Source organism: Tiliqua scincoides, chromosome 4 (assembly GCF_035046505.1).
Source record: "Tiliqua scincoides isolate rTilSci1 chromosome 4, rTilSci1.hap2, whole genome shotgun sequence".
NCBI classification, from domain to species: domain Eukaryota; kingdom Metazoa; phylum Chordata; class Lepidosauria; order Squamata; family Scincidae; genus Tiliqua; species Tiliqua scincoides.
In genome coordinates, this window is record NC_089824.1 from 11,030,526 (window position 1) to 11,043,291 (window position 12,766).

The 12,766-nt window shown below is 46.0% G+C and overlaps 2 pseudogenes; both read right to left on the bottom strand.

Annotated features, from left to right (window-relative positions):
• Positions 1–405: 405 nt before the first annotated feature.
• LOC136649797 (5S ribosomal RNA) lies at positions 406–525 on the bottom strand (annotated as a pseudogene).
• An 11,401-nt stretch (positions 526–11,926) lies between these two features.
• On the bottom strand, positions 11,927–12,043 carry LOC136650579 (5S ribosomal RNA; annotated as a pseudogene).
• Between the last annotated feature and the right edge of the window lie 723 nt (positions 12,044–12,766).

The window sequence follows — 12,766 nt, forward strand, 5'->3', positions numbered from 1 at the left end:
TAGCTACACCACTGAATGGGATGACTTTTCTCTTTTACATTGAACAGCCTGCAGTGAAGAGGTGGAAGAGTGGCTGATAGATGGACAGAGGAGGCCTTACAAGATTCACCAAACATGCCTGCTTCACAGGATCCTTTGAGAAGGCTAGACAAAGGCTGATGGACTGATGACACAGAGCTTCAAAACTACTATTTTATTTTAATAAGGGCTAATACGTACAAACATGCCCTGGCGGGTGGCAGCGCTTGTCTTTCCAATGTACAGAAACAGGTGAAATTTTAGCTGGTGGAATGTCTGCTTTCTTCATATCCTCCTAGTTCCCCATGGAGAAATTATAACACTTGCTTTTGTATTTGAGAAATGGTTGGTTGGCAACCTTCAGTCTCGAAAGACTACTATGGTATAAGCCTACAGCACCCGGTATTCCCAGGCGGTCTCCCATCCAAGTACTAACCAGGCCTGATCCTGCTTAGCTTCCAAGATCAGACGAGATTGGGCATGTGCAGGGTAACAGTTGCTGCATTTGAGAAAGATAAGTAAACAAGTTGGTCCTCCTTATCAGTGGGTTTGGGAGCCATGGATTAAACTTATGGTGGGTTCCTGACCCATGTCTGAAGGGTCTCACCAAATCTCACTGAAACAACTGGAAGTGTCTTCCAGTTGCACCAGTGAGGTGTAGGGAGGCCATATGCAGCCTCCCAATGCCTCAAAAAGTCTCCCAGAGGCTTTTGACGAAAAACCAGAAGTGTCTCTCAGAAGCCTCGGAAGGCCTTCTGAGGCGCAAGGAGGTCATTCTCAAACTCCCTGTGCCTCAGAAGGCAGACCCAAGATTTCAGAGAGGCACATTCGATTTTTCATCAAACCAGGACTGCCTCTCAGAAGCCTCAGAACACCTCCTGGGTGCAACTGGAAGACACATCTCGTCATGTCCAAGAGGTTTGATGAGGCACTCCAGACAGGGGTTGGGACCCACCTTAAGTCAAATCCACCTTAAGTCAAATTAATGAGGACCAACCTATAAAACCATATTTGATTATCTTTCTCAAATACGAAAGAAAATGTTAAAGTACTTAAACGGATTCCACCCCCCACCCCCCGCCGCTTACCAAGGGCCAGCCTATATTACTTATTTTTGCAATTTAAAATTTACCAGTTTCAAGTTTTGTGCTTTTCATTTTTTCTACAATACATATTTTTGAAAATTGAAGTTGGCAATTTTTTTAGGAGGGAGGGGGGTGCAAGCAGTAAGCTTTGCAGAGTGCGCAAAATAGCCTGGGTACACCTCACTGATGCCTGGGGGCTGGACAAATGGCAGGAATGCTCTTCCTGGGAGTCTTACTCGGGTTGGATACTCCCAAAAGCCTTCAAAATGTTTCTTTTTAATATTTGACCGGGTAGTGGGTCATAGCTTCACAGCGAAACTTCCTTAGCCCAGCTCTAGAAAGTCTGGGAAGGTGTCCCAGATGTCCAGCTGCATCTTCTATTGGGGCAACAGGTGGCAGAGATGATGAGCTTCCTGACAGTCTTGAGGTTTCTTTGCTTGCCAAAGAGGAAGTGCTGCTCAAAGAGCAGAGTGAATTCAAGGATGCTTTTGACAAACAAGATTGGCACCTGGTGGATGCAAAAGTATGCCATGCATCAGAATGCATGCATCAGAAAATTAGATGAGTGGAAATGAAGCAGAGCTGAGCATTGCAGAGAGACTTCTTCCATGTGCATATGTACCCCCTCCCCAAGGTACCCAGAATCCTATACCATGAGCTGTGAAATGGTGCTCCAGACACTGGAAGTGATGTCATGGGTGATGTAGCCACAGATGGGACTAAAACATGACAGGCATAATGCTTGTATGATGTCATATCCCCCATATCTACAAGGAAAGCAGAGAGTCTAAGGTTGACACTATGGGGTAGTGACCCTCTGGGGACACTAGCTGCCACTTACTTCCCTCTTGCAGCCTCCTTATTCTTGCAATATATTGTGCAGAACATGTTGTTTATGACAAAATACGTAGATCAATAATGCTGCAAAGACGACACGAAGGACCATCTGAACTGATGTGAGAAAGCGAATAAATCGAAGGACCTCCACTTCCCCTAACGTCTCTGACTAGGAGAGAGGCTGCTCACCAGTCCATATCTCTTTCTTTGTTGAGCACCTGGTTGTGGGTCCATGAGCCTGTTACACAAATGGGAAAAAGAAGAAAACATTGAGGATAAATGGGGAGGCAGGATACCTGGTCTTCCTTTCCTTTGAATTCATATGCTGTTATTTTTCAGCTACAGACTGCCACACACAGTCCGCTGCTGTTCAAAGCTTAGAGAACTCTCCACATTTGGGGGCTACTTTTCATTTGGGTGAAGTTTTCCCAAGAAGCCTTCCTTCCATGTAGGCTTTCTAGCTTTGGGTGGTGGTAGCTACCCAAACTTTTCCCTGTTGACTCTCATTTGAAGCAGGGAGATAGTTGTTAGTTATCAACTGCTAGGTGCTCCACCCACCAGGCTCTTCTCCCTTCCCTTACATGTGTGAACAGTCCTAGGCTCTGAACCTGAAGAGTTCTGGCCACTCTCCTTCATGGTCCTCAGGTCTAGGCAAAAAAGCTAGTTCTTATATTCAGAAGACAACACTAGTGGATAGATTCAGTTCCTCCTCTTTGGGTGAAGTATTGACATTCCCTGCAGGGAGACTCCTAAGTCAGACCAGGACTCATTTTTCTTCTCACAGTGAGGCTTTTCTCTTACCTGAGAGTGGGAAACCAGCCAGAAACCCCAGAGAAATGATGTGACCCTCCTGCCAAAAAGTTTGGACACCCCTGGTTTAAATGGAAGCCGTTTTCACTGACCTTTCAGACTGTGTTTGCGTCGGGATTGTAAGCAAATCACTGACATCTCTTCCTATTTTCCATTTGGCACATTAAAAGAAGAAGAAGAAAGAAATAGTTACATCTCTTCTATGTTCAGTGAACAGGAGACTCATATTATAGGCTTCAACCAGCTAAATAGTGTCTTTACGTAACAGGTTTGAAACCTGTCCTTCAAAACATAACTACTCTCAGGGCTGCTAAAAAAATTTAAAAATCAACATGCACAATATAGACACTAAGCAAGACATTTCCGGGGGGACCTGGTTCTAGAATTTTGGGACTTTTTGAAAGTCCTGTGGGTCAGCTCAGCCTGGCCCTCCACTTCCTGCTATTGGGATACTATTGTTTGAGTGCCATATCCTTCTTGTGCTAAACAAATGAAGCTGTCTTATACAGAGTGAAGTCACTTGTCTATATAATTTAGGGTGCAATCCTAACCTGCACTGGTCTAGCCAGGCTGAGTGGCCTGCACTGTATCCAGTGCAGGTTAGGTGCAGGCTGTAGGTCACCTTGGGTAAGAGAATATTTTTCCTCTTACCCCATGTCGAGCCTCAGCCTGCCCTTTGGGGTTACTCAGATCTGCTTCCCCCTTTATAGGAAATTGAGACAGACCTTGGTTTTACCAAACAAGTAAGTCTCTGTTGCACCTAGATTGGTTTTTGATAGCCATAGTTTTCAAGTCAATTCAGACATTAAATTTTCCGCCATGGAAGTGCATATGGATTTCTTCCTATGGACATCATTACACTGGGGCTGAAAGTTCACATGGATTTTCTAGGAAATCCTGCCACCGGGGGATCACCCCACTGCATTTGCCATGCTTAGTACTCCACAGGTGCTGTGGCAAAACCATGTTTGTAAATGCACAGCACCAGAATCAATCCCCAGTGCACTGAGGAAAAGGAAGCATTTTTTAAAATTATTTTGCCCCAAGGCATCATATTTTAGCTTCCAGATTTGTTAGTAGGATCCTTCTATGGATAACTGATGATGGATAAAGCATGAATCATCTGAGCTGAGATTACACTACAAGCTAAAAGGAGACAATTCTGAAAAGCAGCCTTGATATACATAATTAGACCAGTTAACTGTGAGGATACTAAAGTGAACTGTCATATGCCTAATCCAAACCTCCTGCTCAATGCACAGAACACATGATCCCTTGTGTCAAACCAGATCCAGGCATCACATTTAGAGGAAGAGGAAACCAGGGCTGAGCAAAAAATTACTCAGAGGTTTGCACAAACATTTTCACCAGTATTAAAAAAAATATGCCTTTGGGGGGGGCATTTTTTTTTTTGGCACTCCTTCTGAAAACATTTGTCAGTTCATTTGCCCACACATGCTCTCACTTTAAAACAGTTCTGCTTGCCTACAGTGATACTGTCATGTAAACAAACATGATTGGTTATGCCCCTCTGTGACTTTAGCCTGTTCAGCTCAAGTGCAAGTCAAGGCATCCGATTCCAACCCTGTGGTGCCTCTCTAGCAACATTTAAAACCAGGAAAAAGCATGGCAGATATTTAAAGAGCTGGTAATGATCACTGAGATGGTTCAAAAGCCTGAACAAAGTCAACATTAAGCTGCTGGATTTATTACAGCATGATAACCATGGTGCCTAGCGCATTGCCAGGCCCCGGAACATAAAAGCTGCGTGAAGATTGCAGCTATAGTGACTAAAAGCTCAAGTTGCACCTTCCACTTAATCGGATGCCAAGTGTGGTTTTGCCAGGGTCTGTAACACAATGCTAACAGCAGCGCTAGCACCTGAGGGCCTGTGTCTGCAGTCAGAAGATAAACAAAACTGCTCACACCCTGACAGAGGAGCTGACGGATTGAGAAAGACACTGCAGCCGTCAATAGACTTTCAACCACGAATAGCTTCCATGCTAAATTTACAGTCATTATATAACCCCAGAGCTTGTCTCAAACAAAGAAATTCAGCAGGTTTCCATTTCAGGTTGGATCCTTCTCCCTTTTCCACTGTCTTTTTAAAATTCATCCATGTGTCCCTCCTTTGAAGTTGGTGGCACTGTTGAAATGTCTTCAGGTCAGTCTTATTCAATTATCACAGTAAAAAGTTGTAGGCTGCTGTATTCGTCCATAAAAAAAAAAAAAGGCCAAAGTAGGGCACTACCATGTTCAGCACCAAGTACAATATCACAACACACTTTCAAGCTCTCCAGAAATCTGACTGGATGGGAATCAACAGATAAGGTGGGGAAAGAGACTAACGTGGGCATGGAGGAAGAGACTCTGGGGTGGCAGTTTGTAGCAGTCTTGAGAAAGGACAGTGAGAGATTTTATGATGGTGTATTTCAGTGGCAATGGAATTCTTTTATGAATGGTGGCATCAACTGGGTCAGTGGTGTAGCTAGAGGGGGAGCAAAGCATTACGTTTTGCAGGGAGCCTCACCGTGGAGTGCAAGCGGCCTCTCCCTCTTCCCTTTGCAGCCATTCTGTTTTGCTGTTGCAGCTGGGAATGGCTCTGAAGGGTAGGGGGGGCTGCTTGGACGCTGCGATCAGGCTCCCTGCAAAACTTAGCGCTTTGTACCCACTCTAGCAATGCCACTTAACTGTGTAACATTCTGTGAGAGAATTTAAAGGAATTGGTGCAAAAAGGTGTACAGACACATTAAGTTGATCCTTAGAGGCCCTGCTTCATGGGCCTCAGACCTCTGATTATGATTGGTGCCTAAGCAGAGCAGGGCCTTTTCAGCAGTGGCACCCAAACTACTGGAAATTTTCCCATCTTGCACTGTTGTTATTGGCCCCTCAGTGTCCAGCAAAAGTGTCTGTATTTTGCAATTGCTTTTGGGGTTTACCAAGTGCTAACTTTACCAGTGATGCCTTTATTGCTTCTGCAGCTTGGAGCCATCTGTTTTCTTCTCCTTTTAAAAAAAAAAGTGTGTTATGAGTGTTTCGTGATTTTGATTTTGTTGTGCATTGAAGTTTTCTCAAGTCTTTTTAGCAGCTTGGTGGATCCATGGATCGAAAGGCTGGGCTCGACTCACGAAATAAACGATGACTTCAGTCAAAGCATCAAGGGCAGGGGAAGTGAAGTAGCTTGCCTGTGTGAAAGCATTTGATCTAACCTCATGACGGTTGACTGAGTAGCAGGAAGGTTATTTTGAAATATACTAACGTTTATTAATAGGACAGAAGCATAGCTTTTATATAAGATGCCAAGACCTGTTCTGCACTGCTGATCACAAATGGCAGCATGGGAGGCAGCGTTTACACTCAGCAGCTTCCAAAGGAGAAACATGTGGTGCCCAGTGTGAACACTGTTCTGTGCGAAAAAGCTCCCCGGACACAGAAAAATAGCATTTCAGGAAGAAGGCTAGCACAAACCTTTCTAAGGCTACAGTCCTATATAGATATTCATAGGAGTAAACTCCAGGCCAGTGAACACAATGGGACTTACTATCGAGTAGGCATGCCTAGAACCATGTTGTAACTGACATGCTAGCTTTGAATGTGCAGGCAAAATTTTTTTCCTCTAAGGGGAAGATTTCAAACATGATTCACCACATAGAGCCACATATAGGTAACAGGATTGGGCTGTCACTTCCCTGAATGTAAAAACTGGCCCTGGTTTAAACGATCACTTCACTGTAACTTTGGATGGTCTGGGGGCTCAGTTCAAACCCTGAACTATTTTTCCTGCCATTCCTTTATAGTCCCCTACTCAGATAGTAAATATGCCTGAATGCATTTGAAGTGCAGTCATTCTGTTAAGGGCAAAGCAATCCCATTGCAAACTTAAACGCTCTCAGGCTCTCACAGACAGGTTCCTGCTTAGAACGCCAGTGGAGGGCAGGCTGTTGCAGAGTTAATGATAGAATATTACAGAGGAAGAGACGCCTTCAGGAATGTGTAATGCTGTGTAGAGAGTTTTCAGGCACTGAGACTTAGTGCGAGATTAGAGCAATCTAGTCCTACCTAGTTCCTTGTGCAGTGATGTGGCCATGCTAATGGGGTGTGTGCTGCATCCCACCAGGGAGTTTTGGGCCACCAAGTCCTCCTAGGGATATGGGAACATTTGTTCCCTTTCCCTTGGATAAGGTTTTGCTGCCCCACTTGGTTCACTTGGACCTGTACCGAGTGGCATAGCTAGAAGGGGTGCAAAGCACTAGGTTTTGCAGGGAGCCTCACTGAAGCATGTAAGCAGCCCCTCTCCTTCCCCTTCCCCTTTGGAGCCATTCCGGGTGGGGGGAGCAAAACAGGCAAATGGCTCTGAATGGGAGAGGTAGGGGCAGCTTGCATGCGGTGGTAAGGCTCTCTGAAAAACTTAGCACTTTGCATCCCTCTAGCTGTGCTACGGCCCGTACCAGCTAGATATCTGGCAGAATTCTGAGTGGATCCTGGAAGGCAGATCAAAGCTGGAAAGGGAGATAGGATATCGGTTGTGCTGCTGACGCCAATATCGTCCTCTTCCCGGCCTTCATCTGCCCCGTTCCTCCTCCTGCCTAGAAATTATCAAATGGGTTTCCCAGAAATCATTTCATTTTAAACAACTAGCTCATAAATAACTTTATTCAAGGTAGGAATGCAGGCTGTGTTTCTCAGAGGGACAGAGCAGGGGAAATTGGGGGTATTGGGAGGCAAAAAGCTTGTAGGAAAAATCCATTACGGGGTACAAGCCATGATGTGTATGCGCAACCTCCTGATTTTAGAAATGGGTTATGTCAGAATGCCAGATGCAAGGGAGGGCACCAGGATGCAGGTCTCTTGTTATCTGGTGTGCTCCCTGGGGCATTTGGTGGGCCGCTGTGAGATACAGGAAGCTGGACTAGATGGGCCTATGGCCTGATCCAGTGGGGCTGTTCTTATGTTCTTATGGCCTGATCCAGCGGGGCTGTTCTTATGTTCTTAAACTACAATTCCCAGGAGGCCTTGCAGGTCTCGTTATGTGGTGTGCTCCCTGGGGCACTTGGTGGGCCGCTGTGAGATACAGGAAGCTGGGCTAGATGGGCCTATGGCCTGATCCAGTGGGGCTGTTCTTATGTTCTTAACTACAATTCCCAGGAAGCCTTGCAGGTCTCACGTTAACTAGGGTTTTGAGCAGTCAGATGCCAGATGCAAGGGAGGGCACCAGGATGAGATCTCTTGTTATCTGGTGTGCTCCCTGGGGCATTTGGTGGGCCGCTGTGAGATACAGGAAGCTGGACTAGATGGGCCTATGGCCTGATCCAGTGGGCCTGTTCTTATGTTCTTATGTAGAACCGAGTAGCTAGAGGAGCAGAGGGACCAAGAAGGCTGGTGGAAATGGAGGGTAAGGCTTAAGACCATGTTGATTGAAAGAATTGGGAGAGGAGACAAGCTGCATTTCATGCTATGATTGACTGCCATCATGGCAGAAGGATTCATTCACTTTGTATCAACCAGTCCTGGGAAAGGCTCAGTATGCAGGAGTATATCCCATCTTTGCATGGATAAGATCCTAGACTTAATCCTGATCAACATGATCAGGATGCAGGGCTGAAAAGACCTCTGTCTTAGGCCTTAGAGAACTGCTGTCCTTCAGAGTAGATGATACTGGCCTAGTTGAAGGTCTAATGCAGCTTCATGTACGGGGTGGGGGAGCAGGAGTGGGGATTATCAGTAATGTTGCTCTTGTTTGCAGGTAGAATGTTTCTGGTTCAGCCCTTGACATAACCTCATGTAGCAGTGCTAGGGATAAAAATCTCTCCTGGAGAGCCACTGGGCTAGATGGACCAATGACCTGTCTCCATATAAGGGAGCTCCATATGACTCCTTCCAATCCATTTACTTGATTTCACGCATGACAGTCTGCTAAGCACTGCTGGGAAAAGACCACCTCTAGACATTTCAGCAGGGTTGGGATGGGATCCCACACAGTGTTTTCTTCCACTGGTTCCCTCTGCTATGAACTCATCAGCCATTTATTGTGTTGGCTTCCCAGACGCTCTGTCCAGTAGATGCATCAGTGATTTTCAGCTGCTTCTGATTTGACACAAATGTGGGCTTTTAACAGCGCACTCCTCTCTGACAGGTGCCACGTCTCCCTCTCTCTTCCTCCCTGTCTCTGTCACAGAAAGAGCAAGAGAGAGAACGCAATCTCCCATATGTTTTACCAGGCAGCTCATAACAAAGGAAGTCAGAATCGGCTAATGGAACACTTTATTGGAGGCTAAATATTTTATCAAGCTAATGGTGTTCTCTCTTCCGACAGACATGGTTTACTATTTCACTTGGTATCACAGAGTTAAGACCTTCCCACGCACTGTTCTTTTATGGTTGTTGTGATATGGTAGGAAAGAACTAGTGTTCCATGTCTAATGACAGGAACCAGGAAGGCAGGGGTAAGGGTTTGGGCACACAATAGGGTTTCCATCTCGCAGATGCTCTTTTACGAGGTGACTGCTGTAGGATGTAACTACAAGCCTGACAGGTCAGGGCTTTACCCAATGGGTACCTGTACTCGATTCCAGACCCAGCACACATGCTTTCCAACCCAGTGCCCCTGCTGTTTGTTGCTACAATGGAATGAAGCCAGACCTTGAAGCGCAGCAGGGAGAAGACACTGCTCTGGTCATTTGGCAACGGCAGAAGTTTGCATAAAGGTAACCTGTTTCTGAATGACAGATGCAAGGGAGTGACAACAGGTTACAGGTATCTTGCTTTGTGTGCTCCCTGAAGCATCTGGTAGGCTACTGTGAGATACAAGAAGTTGGACTAGATGGGCCTTTGGCCTGATCCAGCAGGGCTCTTCCTATGTTCTTACCCCTGCTATTTTTAATAGTCCTCGCTGATTTGGACACCTCTTGCTTCCTCTCAGTTTTGGGGCCTGGTGCTGAACACCTCCACCTCCATTTCTAGGCATGAAGAAGGCTCTGGGGCCTTGTGCCCTTACAGTTCAGTCTGTGAAGTTCCTCTCTCAAGCCTCAGAGTCCCAGAGCTCTTTGTTCGTCTTCATTGCTTGTCTTCTTCCACATGATCTTGCTGAAACTTGCTGAGGCTGTGCAGGATTATATCAAGAACTCAGCTCTGACAAGGCAGTGCCATGATTGGATTGGATCCAAGCCCTTTCTTGCACAGGCTTTGAAAGCTTGCTGAGACCACCCAAATGAGGCTTCAGGACCGCACTGGGATCCTGACCCCACAGGTTGAAGAACACTGTTGTAATAAACTGTATTTATTTTTAAGCATGTATGTTTACATGCTACATACAATGAAATAGCATTAGTTGGCAACCTTCAGTCTCGAAAGACTCTGGTATTGCGCTCTGAAAGGTGGTTCTGGAACAGCGTCTAGTGTGGCTGAAAAGGCCGATTTGGGAGTGACAATCCCTTCCACACTGGGAGCAAGTGCAGTCTGTCCCTGCTCTGTCTCCCTGGCTATGGGCCTTCCTTCTTTGCCTCTTTGCCTCAGACTGTTGGCCAAGTGTCTCTTCAAACTGGGAAAGGCCATGTTGCACAGCCTGCCTCCAAGCGGGCCGCTCAGAGGCCAGGGTTTCCCACCTGTTGAGGTCCATCCCTAAGGCCTTCAGATCCCTCTTGCAGATGTCCTTGTATCGCAACTGTGGTCTACCTGTAGGGCGCTTTCCTTGCACGAGTTCTCCGTAGAGGAGATCCTTTGGGATCCGGCCATCATCCATTCTCACAACATGACCGAGCCAACGCAGGCGTCTCTGTTTCAGTAGTGCATACATGCTAACATACAATGAAATAGCATTGCATGTAACATATAATGGAGGATTCTGAAGGATTCGGCTATGTTTGCTTTGAAGTCACCATGTGTTTTAAATGTGCCAGTGTGTATGTGTGGAACTGCTTGCCATCAACATCGTAGGCATTTCCTTCATCCTTCTGCTCAGCTCCTTTTGCTCATTCGGTTTTAAGTACCTAAGCCCTGCAGGGACTCTCATTTCAGAGCTGTGGGTTTAGCTCAGTCAATGGTTGCCTGTTTCTCTGCTGGCTGATTTTTTCCCCCCTTTCCCACGATGCCAACAGATACCCTTTTTCAAAATTACAGCTGAATCAAATATTTGCTGAGACTTTTACAGCTTGGGGGAAAAATGAACTGAAACCCAAATGGAGACATCAAATTGCAGCTGCTGGAGCCATGAGGGGGAGCCTCTGACTTTATCTTGAAGCAAACGTTTCTCGGCAGGATGGCTCAGTCTTTTGCATTCTCTCCCCACCAGTAGCTTAGCTAGAGGGAGTGCAAAGCACTATGTTTTTCAGGGAGAATCACCGCAGCATGTGAGTGGCCCGTCCCTTTCAGAGCCAGGCGGTCGCCTCCATTTTGCTCCCCCTGCCCAGAATAGCTCTGAGGGCTGCTTGATGCTGCGGTGAGGCTCCCTGCAAAACTTAGTCCTTTGCAGCCCCTCTAGCTATGCTACTTCTCCCCACATCTGCACGGCCCCCATGAGACAGCCGCTGCGGAGAGAGAAGAGCTCATGTTAACAGCTTGGAAACAAACAAACAAAAAAGAGCTACCCAAAATTGTGCTATTTCTGGAAGAAATCTATAGTCTCTACTTCTCATTTCTTATCTAAGGCAGGCTGCGCTACTGACAGTATCAGCAAGCACACTCATCAAAAGTGCAGATATAAACATCAGTGGGCCGACTAACCCATTGGCCCTGTCGCAGGCGTAGGAAGGAGAGCTGCATTAGGGATGGATGACTTCCTCTACATTTACATTGGCCTGTTTTGGGGAATAAACTGAGAGACTTTGCAAACTGAAATTAGCTCAGCTCTTATCCTGAGCCAAAAAGTTGTTTACTTGCATAGGGGCCTCTAAATTCACCTCACATGTTGCTTTAGGTGAAATGGGTTGGCAATATGTTCCTAAGTGCTCCTGGACTAGACTTCCCTCTTGGGTGCCCAGGTAGAAGCTGTGCTGTAGGCAGGGGTGCTTTCACTGAGTTTACGCCAACTGCATGCCAACTGCACCCATTTCAGAAGAAAGGGAACCCATTTGTAGTCCTGCAGGCCTTTGTTCCATCAAAGCTGAATTACTGCAGTGCACTTCACAGGAGGCCACCTTTGCAATGTTTGGCAACCTTCAGTCTCAAAAGACTATGGTATAAGCCTACAGCACCTGGTATTCCCAGGCGGTCTCCCATCCAAGTACTAACCAGGCCTGACCCTGCTTAGCTTCTGAGATCAGACGAGATCGGGCATGTGCAGGGTAACAGTTGCAAAGCATTTGGAAATTTCAGTTTATCCAAAATGCCACAGCTACATTTTTACTATAGCTGGGCTTTTTGGATCGTGTGACTCCCCTTTGAAATCTGCTTCATTGGCTACCAGCCCAATTACACTCAGTAAAAGGTGCTGGTGAGCACCAAGCCCTGAGTGTCTTGGCATCAGTATACTTAAAGGATACATCTCCTTCCCCATGAATCTGCCCAGCTACTCAGTTTAGCTGGAGAGACCCTTTTGCACATCTCAATGATCTGAGATGCAGTTAGCAGGAACAACAAACATGTCCTCTTCTATTGTAGTGACCAGACGGTGGAACTCACTGCTTCTGGAGAACTATCTAATGTTCACTTTGATCCCAGTGATGCCGAAAGAGGAACTCACTGCTTCTGGAGAACTATCTAATGTTCACTTTGATCCCAGTGATGCCGAAAGATGGGTTATATATATATATATATATATATATATATATATATATATATATATATATATATATATATATATCTCCTAAAGTTTTGCTTCTCTTTTACATTATTCCACCATTGCTCCAAGGACCTCAGGTTGGCATGTCAGGTTCTGCTCCTTTATGTCATTCTAACAGCAACCTGAAAGGTAGGCCAGGCCATCCCATGAACTTCATAGCTAAGTGAGGATCTGAACCTGAATCTCCCAGGTCTTATGTCCCAATCCTGCCCCAAGATAGGCCAGTGTATCTCCACATATG